A 16,420-nucleotide genomic window follows, 5' to 3' on the forward strand; every position below is an offset into this window, starting at 1 on the left:
CGTCAGCAGCGCCCATCGGAGACTCGTGGGTTTCAAAGCTGTCTGCAGTGTGCGAGCCGCATGCGATCTGGCTACTCTAGCCCGGGACGCCACAACCGGTAGACTGAAGGCCGCCCACAACGCTGCCCCAACCACCCCTACCGCACAGGCCCTCTTGCGGCGCAAGGTGTTGGTGAAGGAGAAAATCATCCCGAACCATCCCTACCACGCAGGCGTCGGATTCTAATTTGAACTGGCCGCGTATACTAGTTTTCTATGTCATGGCGACTGCTCGCCTCCTTAGGATAATATATGCTCTTTAACTGCATTTGTACCCCTATTTAATAAATAGTGGTACCTTGAAGTGTCCATATAATTGCTATCACAATAAAAGTACAGCCAACTGGAATTCTAAGGTGTAGGGGCAGACTGGCGGGAGCTATAGGAATGCTAAGGTGTAGTGGCTTCTGCTTGGTGGCCAAAATAAACGGAGTGCAGTTGGCTGTACTTTTATTGCAATAGCAATTATATGGACACTTCAAGCGAATTTCTGCCGTCGGCGTCACCGTCGCCGTGAGGTCCCGTATAATGTCCAAGGGCGTTAACATCGTCGCCGCACGCCGTATGTGCGAGCGAAAGCGAGCGGTGGACGCGCGCTTTCACGGAGAGCGAACGCACAAAAATATAAAATATGGGGTTTTACGTGCCAAAACAACGATCTGATTATGAGGCACGCCGTAGTGGGGGACTCTAAGTACACGGGTGTTTTCGCATTTCACCCCGATCGAGATGCGGCCTTCGTGGCCGGACGCACGGCAGAGAACAAAGGCGACTTCCGTCACGCGAAAGGCCATAGGGGTATGGGAGGGAGGGGGCGCGACACTTTGCTGCGGCACCAAATGCTTATCTTGCAACCGGGCGCAAGGGTAACTGGTGACGCAATCTCCCACGCGAAAAGAGCAAAGCGGGAAGGCAGCGCGGAAGGGAGGGGGGAGGGGGCGGGTTCTCTACTCTGTCAGCAAATGCGTTGTACTTTGCGCCGGTGCGGGCTGTCGGTGTTGTCGCGCGCACCATATCTCCACACGGCTCGGACCTTTGTATGCGCTGTGCTTTCGCCGCTCAGTTACCGTCGAAGCAAAAGACCCACGAACCTTCGCTCGCTGCGGCGGCCGCGCTTCCCCACGCCCGAATTTTGACAGTGGTTGTCTGCGGTCGTCCAGTGTGATCTATTTATGTTTGCTTGTGCGCGCTGACACCACACTAACTACTATCCCTACTACTTATAGCTCTCTACTAATTTGCTATTTCAATTTATGCTCTGCCTTCCGGGCGAAACTGGGACAATTTTTTTCGATCGATGTGAATTTTAAGAATTTCCGCTGATGTTATTCGGGTCGTATAACCACATCCGAGTGTGATAGTGTCACGAGCCTTCAGGAGCACTATTTGGTGTTTAAGAAACCACATAGCAGCTGGCTCCTGGAATACGCGGCCGAGGGGGCTATCCCCGTTAGCTCTCATCCACACCGCTCTCTTGCGTGGTCTTCTTTGTTCTGTTGGGCTCGACCCACTCTTTCACTCTACTGACTACCTACAGGTGGCATTATCCCCCCTTCCGAACAATGATGTAGCGGATGTTGTAGTGTTGTGCGTCTTTCTGCTGCTGCTGGTCGATGTGCAGCCGCGCTAGCTGCCGAGCTTCCTCGGCACGCTCTGCAAATTTCTGGGCGCCCGTTGAAGAATTGCGCTACCTCTGAAGCCGTGGCTCGGGGCATCGCCTGAGTCTCAGCATAGCGTGTTAAATAATCTGTCGCTACGATCACCCATTTGTTGTCGCCAGACAGCGGAGACGGTCCGAGAATTGGCTGAAGAGCCGGCTTAACGGATGGTGTCTTTCTACACTTAAATGACCAGATGTGGGTTCGTCATGGCAAGCGAAGAGTCTCTTTGATGTCTCTCGCATGTCTCTTGGAGCCACGAGGAGGTAAGCACGGCTGGTCGAACAGGCATTCTTATACAGCACCTTGTCTCGTAGACAGAATGACGTTAACAAGCGGGACAGATGGCGTGGTAGGGCTGCGCCGGTGGCCCTCTAGATGATCGATGATCGGTGGAACCTCAGCATCGTCACGCTGCCGTCTGATCAAATCCGATGAACTTATGGTACGTAGAAACCAGTCATGGTCCTCTGTTTCCTGACTGGCAGGATCAATGGGTGCGTAGAACAATGTGTCATCGTATTCGTGCTTACGGCCAGACTTATAAACGATGGTGACGTCAAATTACTATAGCCGCTAGCTCCACCGTGCCAGTCGTCCTGAAAGGTCGGGCATGCTTGCCAACCAACAGAGGGCATGGTGGTACGTCACTAATTTGAAACGTCCATAGAGGTAGGGTCGAAACTTGACACGACTGCAAGGCACTCTTTCTCCGTAGTCGTATAATTCGCCTTGGCATGGGACAGGTATTGGGCATGGTATTGACGCTGGCCGAGCACTGTGCCAAGACCAATGTTAGTGGCGTCGGTATGCACCTCAGTATCAGCATCACCGTCAAAATGTACGAACGGGTGCTGACTGCTGGCGTTGTCGTATTTCAGCAAAAGCCGCCTGTTGCTCATTATGACAGACAAATGGCGTTATTGTTATCTTCTAAAAGCCCTTAGGGCTCATTCACACTTGCGACTAGGCGAGGTCGCGCGACCACTCGCAAGTAGTCGCAAATGGTCGCTTTTCTCGAAATGCGACCGTTTCGGGCCAGTCGCTCACTGCTCGATTTTTCAGTCGCGCGACCGCAGTCGCAGAACAGCTGAACCAATCAGATGTGAAGGAACAGGACGTCCGTATACGCAGACGCTTATTTCACGCGGCGATGACATTTCAAGCAGACGTGAACGGCATATCGTGATACATTTCGGTTTAGCGACTCGTCGGTCGCATTTGTAAGTGTGAACATCGTTCGTCTTGAGTAGTTTTCTGGTCGCCAGTCGCAATTGGTCGCGCGACCTCGCCCAGTCGCAAGTGTGAATGGGCCCTTAATAAACCAGCGATAGTAGGCGCACGAACCCAGGTAGTGCCGGATGGGCATCTTATCGGCAGGAGCTCGAAATGCGGCACAGCGGCAAGCTTGTCTGGATAGGGTCAGACCCCTTTGGCGCTTACTACATGTCCGAATAACTTGAGCTGTTCATAACGAAAGTGGCACTTTTCGTGCTTAAGGGCGAAGTCTGCCGATCGGATGGCTTCTAGCACACTCCGGAGGCTCTGAAGATGCTGCTCGAACGTTTGAGATAATATTAACACTTCATTTAGGTACACAAGAAAGGCCTGTCGCTTCAGTCCAGTGAGGACAATGTCCATTATTCGCTGGAAAGTAGTCGGGGCTGAACGCAAGCCACAAGGAAGTACTCGAAATTCATAGAGACCACCTGGAGTCACAAAGGCTGTTTTCTCGTGGTGTGGTTCGTGTACCTCGATTTGCCAGTACCTGCTTTTTACATCCTTTTTAGACACGTTGTTAAGCTACCAGTAGTCGACGCAGAACCGTAGCGTAAAGTCTTCCTTTTTGACGAGAATGACAGGAGACGACCACGGGCTGTTGGAAAGTTCGATGACGCCATCGTCAAGCATCTTCCGGACTTGCGTACGTATGGCTTCGCCTTCTTTTGTGGACTCGCGGTAAGGCTGCTGGTGTATCGGGCGTGCGTCTTCGTACGTGATGATCCTGTGTCTTGTTTGGCGTACCTTTCAAGAACTTGCGAAGCAGATCCTGAATTCAAGCAAGAGCTTGCGCAGTGCTGTTTGGCTATCGGTGGACAGTTCATAATTGATGTAGATATGGCCCAGAGACGAATGTAAATCCTTGAATCAACTCTTATCCACGCAGGAGCCGAGTGGAGTAACGACGTGGTGCCAGCCGTCCGAATCTGCGAGGTATGCCAGGAAGTGATTACTTTGGTCAGCTGCGTTGCCATTTTCCCGCTTAATATCGAGTAGTCGGCGCCGGTGAACTCTAAAGCACTGACGGCGTAACCGTCAATAGTAACTGGTATATCAGTGAAGGCTGGTCATCCCGTGCACCTGCAGGTGATGTCGAATCGGTATCTTTCCGTATCTGTGTTGATCAGAGGTCTTCAGCACTTCGACCGTCAGTGACCTCACCCCAACGATCGACTCAGTTTTCCCGGCGGGGATTGGGTGACCGCTGGGGAGAATACCGCTGCGGCGGTGGGGAAAATCGTCTTGGAGACGATCACGACAGCCGTCCGACAGTCGGTGGCAAGCGCTGCTGAGAGAGGTAGTCCTCAATGTCCCGGGGTCTCTGGCCGTATCGGGGCGGCGGCGAGTATGCGGAAAAGGCGCGAAGCCCAAAGCGCTGGTATGGGCACTGGCGGTACAAGTTGTCAGCTTCACCGACAGAGGCCGGTGATCGGGGGTGCGCCAAACATCCGAGGGGGCATGCGTCTGTCGTAAACGTAGTGAAGCGGTTCCGCCGAACGATGGGCAACTGGAGCGGTATAAGCAAAATGCGGCGGCGTGTACCCAGCGTCGTAGTAAGACATCCGTTGCGCCGACTGAAGTGAAACTGTAGGAGGAGCCCGAACGAACAGTGGCGGAGAAGCAGGGCTTTTTAATGCTGCCGCGTAGGTCGCACGGTGTATTCATCAGGTACTGCCGCAGCGTTATCAGGAGGCAAGGTGTCACGGAGCGCCTGGCGCAGTTCCTCCTTGATAATACTTGCTATGGAGCTTAGCGTGGGGTGCGGTGTTACGGCGGCCTTTAGCAACTCTTCACGCACTGTTCCTTCGGATGGCCGTGAAAATGTCAGCAGCAGATGTGCTGTTCACTTGCCGCTCATAAGGTTCGACCGATGCAGAAGCATCTTATCCATGGTCACGGCCTCGGATAAGAATTCCGCGACCGTCTTTGGAGGGTTCCGCACGAGACCAGCAAGGAGCTGCTCCTTGACCCTGTGCATCAGATGACGTAACTTCTACTCCGTCAGTCTTGGATCAGCTCATCTGAAGAGGCGCGTCATGTTTTCTATACATGTGGTCACAGTTTCGTTTGGCAACTGGACGCGGGCCTCAATCACTTGTTCCGCTCGTTCGTGGCACTGGTGTAGGTCTCCAGAAGCTGATGACAGAATTTGCGCCACGATGTCTCCAGAAGCTGATGACAGAATTTGCGCCACGATGTCAGTTGCTCCTCACAGCTCTGAAACCACGTACGCGCGCCATCCTCCAGGTAGAAGACGTGTCTGTTTTGCCGCGTTGTCAAGGCGGCCACGTGCTCGAAGTCGATCATCCAGTCTTCGACGTCTTCGAACACTGCCATGAAACATCATCGGAACCCGTGGGTACCAATTCGATATCGTGCTTCCCGTACCGGTTGGGGTGGTTTTGACGAAGCGCTGGTCATACCGGTTGATATGGTGGGAACCATAGCGTCGACGACTTTCGGGAACAGTCCTCTGATCCTGATCCTTCAGAAGTACTCTTCGGGGTTTATTAAACCGCAGAGCAGCTGGCTGCTGGAGAACGCGTCCGTCTGGGCTGGCTCTCGAGCAGGGAAAACGTGCGTGGTCTTCGTTCTTTCGGGCTCCACCCACTCTTGCCCTCGACCTATACTACCTACAGGTGGCAGTATTCAAAGCTACTGGCTTTCCTCAACGAGGCAGACATATGCATCTAGCAAGGGCAACTGAATTGTCAGCAGTCGCTAACAGTTTCTCACATGGATTAACAGAAGAGACAGCCCTTCCACCCTGCGAAGAGGGATAAGACTGCAGGAGAAGCACGAACAAACAGCATATTGGATTTGCTATGTTGAATTTGGCTACAAAATGGTAAACCGACCCCTTCACCACGTCCCTGTCGACTCAAGTGACACTGTAGGAGGAGCACGAACGAGCAGCTATATTGGGGATTTGCTATGTTGAATTTGGCTACAAAATGGTAAACCGACCCCTTCGTTACGTCCCTACCGACTGAAGTGACACTGTAGGAGGAGCATGAACGAGCAGCTATATTGGGGATTTGCTATGTTGAAGTTGGCTACAAAATGGTAAACCGGCCCCTTCGCCACGTCCCTGCCGACTGAAGTGACACTGTAGGAGGAGCACGAACGTAACTTCTGCTGCTCTGCGTAACGTAGCTGCTCTGCGGTTTAATAAACCCCGAAGAGTACTTCTGAAGGATCAGGATCAGAGGACTGATATTGGGGATTTGCTATGTTTAATTTGGCTACAAAATGGTAAACCGACCCCTTCGCCACGTCCCTGCCGACTGAAGTGACACTGTAGGAGGAGCACGAACGAGCAGCTATATTGGGGATTTGCTATGTTGAATTTGGCTACAAAATGGTAAACCGACTCCTTCGATACGTCCTCGGGAGCAGCTGGCTCCTGGAGAAGGCGTCCGTCGGGGCTGGCTCTCGAGCAGGGTAGGGTAGGAGAGCACAATATCACTTGGTCGATAACTATACAATGCCCGGCTCGGAAAGAATTGGCTTAGCGTCAACGGGCGACGGCGTTCCTAGCGCGTTCCTCAAGCTTTTGTACGACGTTCCCAGACAAGAGTCCTTGACCAAAGCTCCGTATAAGCTCATTCACACTAGGCCGACACGACCACGATTTCTGACTGCCTACTGTTGGCGACAGCATTTTCCGTTCATTAAACCGTTGGCCACAGCATTTTCCGTCCTGTAATCTGCTGTTGCCAACAGTCGGCAGACCAAAATTGGTGTCGTGTCTGCCTAGTGTGAATGAGCTTTATATACAACCAACGCAACTCCTCACACGCCACTCCTCCATTGACCTACTTTTTTCGTAGACAGGCGGGAGCCCGGATAGAGCCGGCAGCACGCGCGGCTGAGACCGGCAGGGCTGCGCGCTTGCGCAGCAGTCAAAGGGCGCGCACACACGCATAGCGGCCCATAGAGTTAGTATACTAACTCTAGAAGAAAAGCTTGGCGAAAAAAGTGGGAACCGCATAAGCACCGCCATCTTGCTACGATTTTTGTAGCACTAAATATATTCATATTATGCAAAAGCAAGCAAGTAAACGTAGCACGCAGGCACGGACAACGTTTGAAGTTTATTCCGTGCATTTTTCAGCAAGATCGGATGGCTAATTAGAAAATTTCGATGTAAAATTTACGGTGTCTAAAAGGCTGTATTTGCAGGCGCCTTAACTAGATGGCGCTACCGTACGGACGCAGGCTCGAGATCGCGTTGATCACGCGCATCGTCTGAATCACATTTCATCGTCGGGGCCTGCGCGCCTGCATAGGGTAGCAACATGGCAGCGCCCTTGCAGTTCCCGATTTCAATACATGGGCGCTATGGGCAGCGTTTTCTCTATGGTTATATTAATTACTCTGTGCAGCGGCCCTGTCAACAAACTCAAGCAGAGCAGCCGGAGGGGAGAGAGAAAGAGCACGCGTCAGCAGTCGAGGTGGAGGGACGTAAACGAGGAGCGCCGCCGGCCTAGCGTCGCTGGCCTCCCAGCAGGGCTCAACTTTATTAGGGCGCAGCTTCCAGCAGGCTTGCCGGGCTAGCCTCGCAGCCGGGCCTCAGGGGGGGAACGTGGCCTAACAGAAGGTCGACTGGCGCGAGAGAAGAGAGTGGGGGCTCTGCCGGCCAGCAAGGCGAAGGGGCCGTACGCTCAAACAGATGACAACGCTCGAGCCAGCGCTGATGGATAGTTTTTTTCTACACGCGGACACAATCCTCTGGGACTTAGCCTTTAACAGCTTCGCTGTAAAAACTGACAGTCACTTCTGCATAAGCCAAAGAGGGTGAAGGCGAAAGCGGCGCGCTCAAGACATTCATTAAATAACTGACGTTCTCATTCGAATGCTTTTTTACATATTACTTGTTTATTCAGACCAAGGGTCAGGGGTTCGAGTGCATTTATTGACGCTATCTGAATTAACTTTCGAAAGAGACCCTCACACCATCAAAGTTGTGGCGTGTGCGTTGCTTGACCCGCGCGCCATCAGAATTCTTGTGCGAGCGTTGCTTGCTTACTCATCGAAGACGAGGACCGTGACCCGCACACCATCACAATTTTTGCGTGAACGTTTGTATATCGGTGGGGGAGGGGGGGATAGTTAAATCACAGGGCTGATGTTTATCACTAACCGCATCCGCTCTAAATGAACCGGTGAGAGTCACCCAGTGCTGACAACCTCCAAAGCCAGTTTTGCCCTTAATAGAAAATAAAAAAAACATTGCCTAGATTTCCCTGGGTTGTTGCAAGATGTACTTATGCACTTCTTTATGTATTGAAGTACTTTTTGCGGCAAGGTCACTGCATTCAGGCTGAAATGATCTCGCAGTGCAAGCTGTGCTAACTTCAGCACGTGCATAAACACTCCTCGTAAAAACAAACTTGAACCGCAACAAAATTCCCAGATTGACAGGGAGCCTTATTTAATTTGTAAGGAAGGTAGCTACATCTTATCGACGCTGACAGTATTAAATCTAGAATGCAGAACGGAAGTGGTTGTTTTGTATCAGGTCGCCGCATAGACTTCTCGGCAATTCTACATTCCAATTCCCTGGTTAGATGATTAAATACTTACCTTTCCCCAGGAGTGTATCTTCGAGAGTGTATGTACTGGCTTTCGCAAGTTTGACAGCGGCTGAACTGAATCTTCAGGCTTTTCTGTTATTCTTTTGTAGATAGTTGATCCTATGCTGACGGCTGGCAGCGCAAGTGAGCCATGCTTGAACTGCAGTTGATTTGCATGGTCGAGCCATGCTTTCTGGAAGTATAATGACACCAGTTATTTCAAGACATGTTCTACAATAGCCATCAGGGGGATTATTAGTGCACAGCGCGAAGGTACAACGCTTGCCCGTTTATACCTTGGCACTGTTACATTTACTCTAATGTACAATGTTCTTCGCTTTTGCCAGAGAATGAAATTTATTGACAATATGCGACGGAAACCTAGGCATTCTTTGATTAAGGCATTTTACAAGCAACCGTTTAAAGCTTTTATATTGCTTTGAATGCTTGCTGCAGCAAGCAATCCCTCTTACAATCGTATCAGCATTGATGTTTATAAAAAAAGGCTGAATTGCGCATAGTATTTCAGTGCATATAACACACAGCGTGTAATCTATAGTACTACACGAAATTCTCATCGACTCTTAATCTAATCATAATATTTCATATTTTAAGACTAATCGTGTAATCACATGTAATGCGAAAAATTCACATGTTAGTAAAATATCTGGGAAGCGCTTGAACATGAACACAATTAGAGGTCTTGTTTTAATTATTACTAAACAGACAAAGCAAGCACCTAAGCACGCCAAAGGTGCAAATCGCACCACGTTACATATGCTCCACCAACGCATTACACAAGTTCTAGAGTCACTGCACTATCACGTTCAATGCTCTCTTGTTAGACACTGCATCACCAGACGTTGCTGCCAGTGTTTCTGCCCTACACCTCTCCGTAAGCCCGGTATTCCGCAAAAAAAAATAATAAACATGTTTACGCACACGCTTAGACTTCATTTTACTTGGAAACGTAGCTTGTGCGTGACAATTAAGAACTACTCACGACGATGCAACACATTATTTAGTTTTCAATAAAACGTGATTTAGACCATCTATTACATTTATTGTGTAGTGCCGCTGAAGCAGAATAAGTACAGTAATTTTGGCCTGTAGTGGGGAAGAGAGTCCGCAGCGATTGAGAGAGGATGACGAAGTCCTGCACCCCGGAGAGCGCCAGACAGCGACCGACGCTCTTGAGCCAAGGCTGTTGCGTAGCCCTAATTGCTTTGTAAATACCCCCTCACAGGCCACATTTCAATATTGTCTGTGTGTCCTGCATCAATGTGTTATCCTTGCTAATGGAAGCAGTGATTGAAGCCCAGCTGGCGCTCTTACGCTGGGCGCTGAAAAACGGGATTTATTGATAATGATCAAGTAAAATATAGTTTATTCTTTTCTCTCAACGCATATCTAAGATTGATTAGGAATTTTATTTTGTTGAATGAAACTTTCCTGATCACGTAAACATGCACGTGTTGGATGAAAGAAAAGGTTTGGGTTTTGAGAAAACCGAGAATTAGCATATAATTATACTGAATGTAGCCCACTACAAAGATCTTTTAGCGAACTGCTGATGTTTTATGTAAGGCCGTATATGTTGCAGGTTGTTTAGATGTTACACTACACGTAGATGCAACTGGGCGTCGCCTAGCGTACTTCGCTGACGGTGTAAATTTTATTGCGATATCAATTATATGGACACTTCAACCGGATTTCTGCCGTCGCCGTCGTCGTCGCCGTCGCCGTCGCCGTGAGGTTCCCTATAGATAAAATCTTCACCGCGCGCCGTATGCCCGAGCAGAAGCGTGCGAGGACGCGCGCTATCACGGAGAGCGAACGCACTCAATCACCCACGCGGCTGAATTGCGCATAGTGTTTCAGTGCATATAACACACTCACGTGTAATCTATAGTACTACACGAAATTCTCATCGACTCTTAATCTAATCATAATATTTGTTATTTTAAGACTAATTGTGTAATCACATGTAATGCGAAAAATTACCGGGTATCCGCAAGCGACGGCCAACAACATTACCTTGGATGTGTCTAGCTACGTGGTATTTAAGTTTGGCTGAAGTTACATTCCATTAGGATGTGCTGAGCGGTCTCGCAGATTTTTGCTGCAGCATACACATGCCGCTTTTTGTTGTGAATATTTGCTCCTGTGCGTTTGTCTTTTGGCAAGCAGCTCGAGCCTAAAATAGACACGTACATTTTTTTTTACTATTTACATTTTCTGTTTACGCTTTTGAGGTACAGATACGTCTGCACTTTAGCCGCCCATTTATTTTCATGCATGTTCCCCAGTCTTCAAAAATTATTTGCTGTGCGCGCCGCCAACTTCAAACGCACTACACTGCCCTGTACTGCCTCATTTGTGGTTTGATCGTAAGCTCCCAAAGATGACCGGCCCGCCCATTTTCTGTTAACTTCTAACAACGACAAGATATCCGATTTTAAGCACAGAAGGGCATTTGCGAATTCTAGCGCTCGCTCAATTACTCCTTTCGAGAATTCATGTCTCGTATTTATTTTGCAACTTGGCAGTGCACTTCGAAACGAGCGCCATCATTCTGTGTTACCGTCATTGCTTCGAAATGCGCCGCCATATTCCAGCAAGACTAACCAACTAGTGATGCGAAAGTATCAAATGGCCCATTGAGCTTCGCCTGTAAGAGTCGGACGCGATAACATAAAAGATTCCTGAATGCTTGTCGATGTTCTTTTTTCTCCGCCTGCGCCTCTGCGTCCGTAACCGCCGAGCGTTAGTCCGTAACGTGCCAACTGTAAAGGTTGACCGATCCTGCGGTAGTGCAGTAACGGTCCAAGCGCAATGGCACATACCATCGACGCCGAATGGTAAAGTCGTACTTTGCCATTTGGCGTCCACCACGCCTTTACCTTGCACTACGTGGAGGGCCTGCGCTGTTGGGGTGGTTGGGGATGATTTTCTCCGCCACCAACGCCGACATCGCACGCCGATGCCGGATTTTCTGCGACACGGGGCGGGGCGCTTAACGCTATCACGTTAATAACGATAAGAGACGCGTAGCGTATTTTGGCGAAGAACGCGTCCCGCATCTTTCATAGCCTGGCCGTCGCGGCGCATGGCTGTCCGCTCTATTGTGCGCATACGCTGCACGCAGCCTGCAGCGGGTGCAAAAATTGGATGGGATGGGCCAAAATGGCTGATCGCATCTGTGCGCTGTCTCCCCGCGCCCCTAAACTTTGGATATTACGTAAACGTGAAGCAGCTCACTCCATGATGCCGACGCTAATCAGGTGAGCGTTGTGACACCGAGTGTTCGCCTTTTGATGTTGACCTGTGCACGCGTAACACCAAGCGTATAATAAATTTATTAAGTGAATGTTTGCGGTAATTTAGACGGCTAATAAATCTATGAACCTTATTTCGTGTTGTCTTATACTTTGCAATCGCGATCAATGTTCCCCCTGCGGGCGAAACTCTTCTAGCTGATGACGAAGATAGAAGCTGTGGTCGCATTCATAGTCACCATGCACTGTGCATTTTTCATCGTACGGTGGCGCGTTTCTAAACGTCGATCACGCCGCGTCTTGTGATTAAAAATGTTTTAATGCTGAACAGAACTTACGCTTAGTGACGCTTTCGTCACTGACAGCTGCAGCGCGTATCTTGTAGTAATGCACCATTTTACCTTGCTGGCTCACTGAAGACAAGTGCCATACAAGCTAACTGCTGCGTCCTCCTCCAGATGGCGCCATTGGTAGGAAAGCACATGGCCCCATGCTTCAAGAAAATTTAGTAAGCGAATGTTTGCTGTAATTTACACGGCTTCGTGGTACCTAATGATAGCCGAGATCAAAATAAAAATTTCCGCCTCTGTTTCAGCCTGTGTAAGTGCATGTAGAGCGAAGCTGTTGTCGACGTTACACAAGCGGCAGCACCTCAAGGCCTCGCACCGTCGAGACCAATGTAGCGTCACGACCGCGTTCGCGACCTTTCCGTTAATGCTACGACGCCGCGGTGCCCGTTCGCGGTGTCTATACGCTTGCGCGTAACGCGCGTGACAATGCAAGAACTCGACCTCCATAGTGCTCTTTGCTTTTGCTTTGCATCAATCCCCTGTGTGTTTAAGGTGATGGTCCCACTCCGGCGGCACGAGCCCCCCCGTTTTCAGTACTTTTGGAGCAACCGTGGCGGCTCTTCTACTTAGGATATAAAGTTGTGGTATATACCATAAAATGCCTAATTCTTGTAAATTCAAACTATGTATAATATAAGGAAATTGATTAATGTGATTTAGAAATAAATGTTCAAGAACACGCATAATACATGATTTTGGCGAACTGTCTCAGTTGTGACCATATTTAGAAGAAACTACCGCACTTGCTGCATTGCGGCTTGCTCTGTAGCTTTAGGACATATTTATCTAGTTCCTAGACGTAGCAAAATAATTGAATTTTTACTTTTTGGATAACTTGCTTTTGAAAATTGCCAAATATCGCAATCTTCTGTTGTAAACAGCTCGGCAACTGCACGCTCAAGGAAGGTAAATTTTGGATAAAGTACAGTTCAAGGAATTTCCATTTAGGACGCAAAATTTCATTGATGTACCTTTACCATTGTACCATTTCTAAATCACATCAATCAATTTTTTTGTATTATATATAGTTGGAATCTACAAGAATTAAGCTTTTTATTGTTTATACGACAACTTCATATCCAAGTAGAAGAGCCGCCACGGTTGCTCCAAAAGTGCTGAAAATGGGGGGCTCGTGCCGCCGGAGTGGGACCGCCACCTTAATACACCAGAGGCCACTACCAGCCATCTCGATTAAAAATGATACTGTAAGTACATGTAGGCTTAGTTACACTTTCTCTTGTGGCAATATTCAATGGGACTAAATTACTCGACGGGATAACTGCCTACTTACAATTTAAAACTCAATTTGTCACTTTTAATGGCGCACAGTCTTCATCCGTCACAGTCACGTCACGCGTGCCTCAGGGTTCAGTGCTTGGACCTCTGTTATTTGTAATTTACATTAATGATGTAGTAAATGTTACTAGCAACACCGCCGTCAAGCTGCGTCAATATGCTGATGACTGCGTCCTATACCGCACTGTTACCAATGCTAATGATCAACAGGAATTACAGATGTTCTGCGAAGGGAGCAACACGTGGCAAATGAAAATTAATTTCACTAAAACCGTCGCAATGACCTTTAATGACCTGAAACAGTCGCAATGACCTCGGATTATTTAACATTCGGCGTCCGATTGTAATTTGAATGTACGATAAAACCTAATTCTGCTACGAGGAAACTCAAACATAAACCCCTTTTCCAGCATTTCTACCAGACCTACAGCCGCGATCTCTGGTACTTGCGAAAATGATATCCAGATGGCGCTCGCATCCTAGGCAGGTCAAATTGGGACTTCTCCTGCTAATTCGTTTTGGACACGCGTGCGCGTCGGCGCAATAACAAACAATAATAAAATAATAATTCAAAAGGTGCTAGGGTCTTCACATTTTATTATAAGACCCCTTATATTGCCCCTGAAAAAACGTCTTCCTAGCAATGCATTCCTGTTTAAAGGTGAAGCCGACTTTAAGGGGTTCAGTGTCAACTTGGTCTTTGTAAGCTGGCTTTCCCACGTTCGGTGTTGCAGTGAAGGGCTTCCACTGAAAGAAAGATTCGATGCGTACGGGGCCCAATAACGCTATTGCGTTCCACTCTTAAAGGCGAAGCTCAAGCGTCCTCCAATTTCTTTATGTTGGAGTGGCACGTTCCTACAAAGCAGACTCATTTGTTGTGACTTCACGTACTATAACGCTGAATAAAGCTTCCGTTTGCTCTGCAAGGTCCACGATGAAGGTTAAAGGGTGCATTCGTCTTTAAATCTGAAGAAAGTCATGTCGGAATGATCCACTGTGCCTTCTTGGCTCACGAAAGCTTCGCGTACAGCACAGTGTGCAGGATCTTCATAAACAAGCTTCGAAAAACACGCTATGAAGATGTCCACGCTGTTTCTCTTTTGCGTATTAATAGCGCACGCAGAAATGTGAATGTCACAGTAAAACGTACAGCAGCCACATATCCAGAACTATAAAGTTTTGCAAAAGCAAAAGAACTGAGACATGTGCATGACTGGGCTATACAGAAATACGTACTCCAAATGACAGGAGATTTACTAAAGAACTGTTTGACCCAAGAACAAAACTGACCACGCACACACTTATAAGCAAGGGTGCAGTGGTGGCCATCAGCACCCGGAAGTATTGCCCTTTGTTATTAACCTCGAAATGGTACTTTGACATTGCTCCGAGATATCACGATTTTGGAAACAGACCGTATGTTAGTGTCTACCATAACGTCCCAGTGTGCAAATCAAGTGTTAAGTTTCCTTGGCGTATCGACGTACCAGGCTTGGCCTTCCGCAGTCACTTGGCATGAGCCACGCAGTGCCGCCGACAAAGCACGTGGATCCTTCGCCTGATGCCGCCTCGTAGGTTTCAACGATGAAGATGACTTTTCGATTCCTGTAAAATGTACATAATGAGACGTGCCTGGCCAATAATAAAGCGAAATGGTCTTAGCCTCTTCCTGCATTTTGGAGGCATAGTCTAACCACCGTCGACTGCGGAGGCGCACAATGACGTCAAAACACTACGCTTCCATAACTCGTAGAAATCGTGCCACGAGATAAATTGCACATACAATGGTCACAATTATGCCACGAATGTATGCCCAAAAAATATAAACAGTAATGCGATTAGCTTTCTTTGGAAACTTCCCACAGTTGGCAATATGTGTATGTATCTAATTCCATCCACGCCACTGGGTTATGTGGGTTATCCTTTAAAATTTCTCCAGGGCCGAGTGGAATCAAGAAAGCATGACATGGGTTCCTCAAGCACCGCTGCTGGACGTTTTAGCCCGTTGAGCCAAAATTCACTCTGCAATAAAAGTCTTTCACGCTAGAGATCTAGTGGCAGAATTATTTAAGCACGGAGTTTATAGCTCCACACTACCAATATCTTGGGCAAGTGCTGTGGATGTGATTGTGGAGTACTCCCTTGACGGCTGAAGGCAGTGCGCTCGTTCTCATAGTGGTTGAGATATACCTGAGAAGCATTGGCATTAAACTTGCCATTTTTGGATTTCACAAGATGGTTTAGTGCGCGCGCACCCTGTCGTGGTCGTGTCACATCGTGATTCGGAACTGTGCACGAAAATGTGCGGCCAGAGCGAAAATCAGTAGCGATGCCACGCCACGCTCAATGATCAGTAGGCACAAGGTTCTCGCAAGGTTCTCGCTTATTATATGTATATTTTTTTTGTTGAAGGCTTACGCAAAAATACGCGCTTTCTTATCCTAAGGGTGTTAAGTCGTGTGACGTGTGCAGCTTACCGCTTTACGCACAGTACACATCGCTCCTACATGTTGACAGCATACTAACTATGAATTTTATTGCATAGTACTGCTGAATCACAATAAGTACAATAAAAGTTAGGCCATATTTCATTATTGCCTGTGTATCCTGCATCAATCAGAACTAGCGTTTGTAGAGCACTATTTGTGAAGAAATGTGCGTTCCACGTAACAAGGTACTGTCCCTACATGTAGACAGCATACTAACTATGAATTTTATTGCATAGTACTGCTGAATCACAATAAGTACAGTAAAAGTTTGGCCATATTTCATTATTGCCTGTGTATCCTGCATCAATCAGAACTAGCGTTTGTAGAGCACTATTTGTGAAGAAATGTGCGTTCCACGTAACAAGGTACTGTCCCTACATGTAGACATCATACTTACTATGAATTTTATTGCATAGTAATGCTGAAGCTCAATAAGTACAGTAACATTTT

At 48.2% G+C, this 16,420-nt stretch overlaps 1 protein-coding gene across 1 annotated transcript in view; it reads left to right on the forward strand.

Moving 5' to 3' along the window:
* LOC125947656 (uncharacterized) overlaps positions 1 to 16,420 on the forward strand; it is a 64,035-nt gene that overhangs the window by 22,448 nt on the left and 25,167 nt on the right. The gene's annotated exons all lie outside the window — the stretch shown is intronic.

Source organism: Dermacentor silvarum, chromosome 8 (assembly GCF_013339745.2).
Source record: "Dermacentor silvarum isolate Dsil-2018 chromosome 8, BIME_Dsil_1.4, whole genome shotgun sequence".
In the NCBI taxonomy this organism is placed as follows: domain Eukaryota; kingdom Metazoa; phylum Arthropoda; class Arachnida; order Ixodida; family Ixodidae; genus Dermacentor; species Dermacentor silvarum.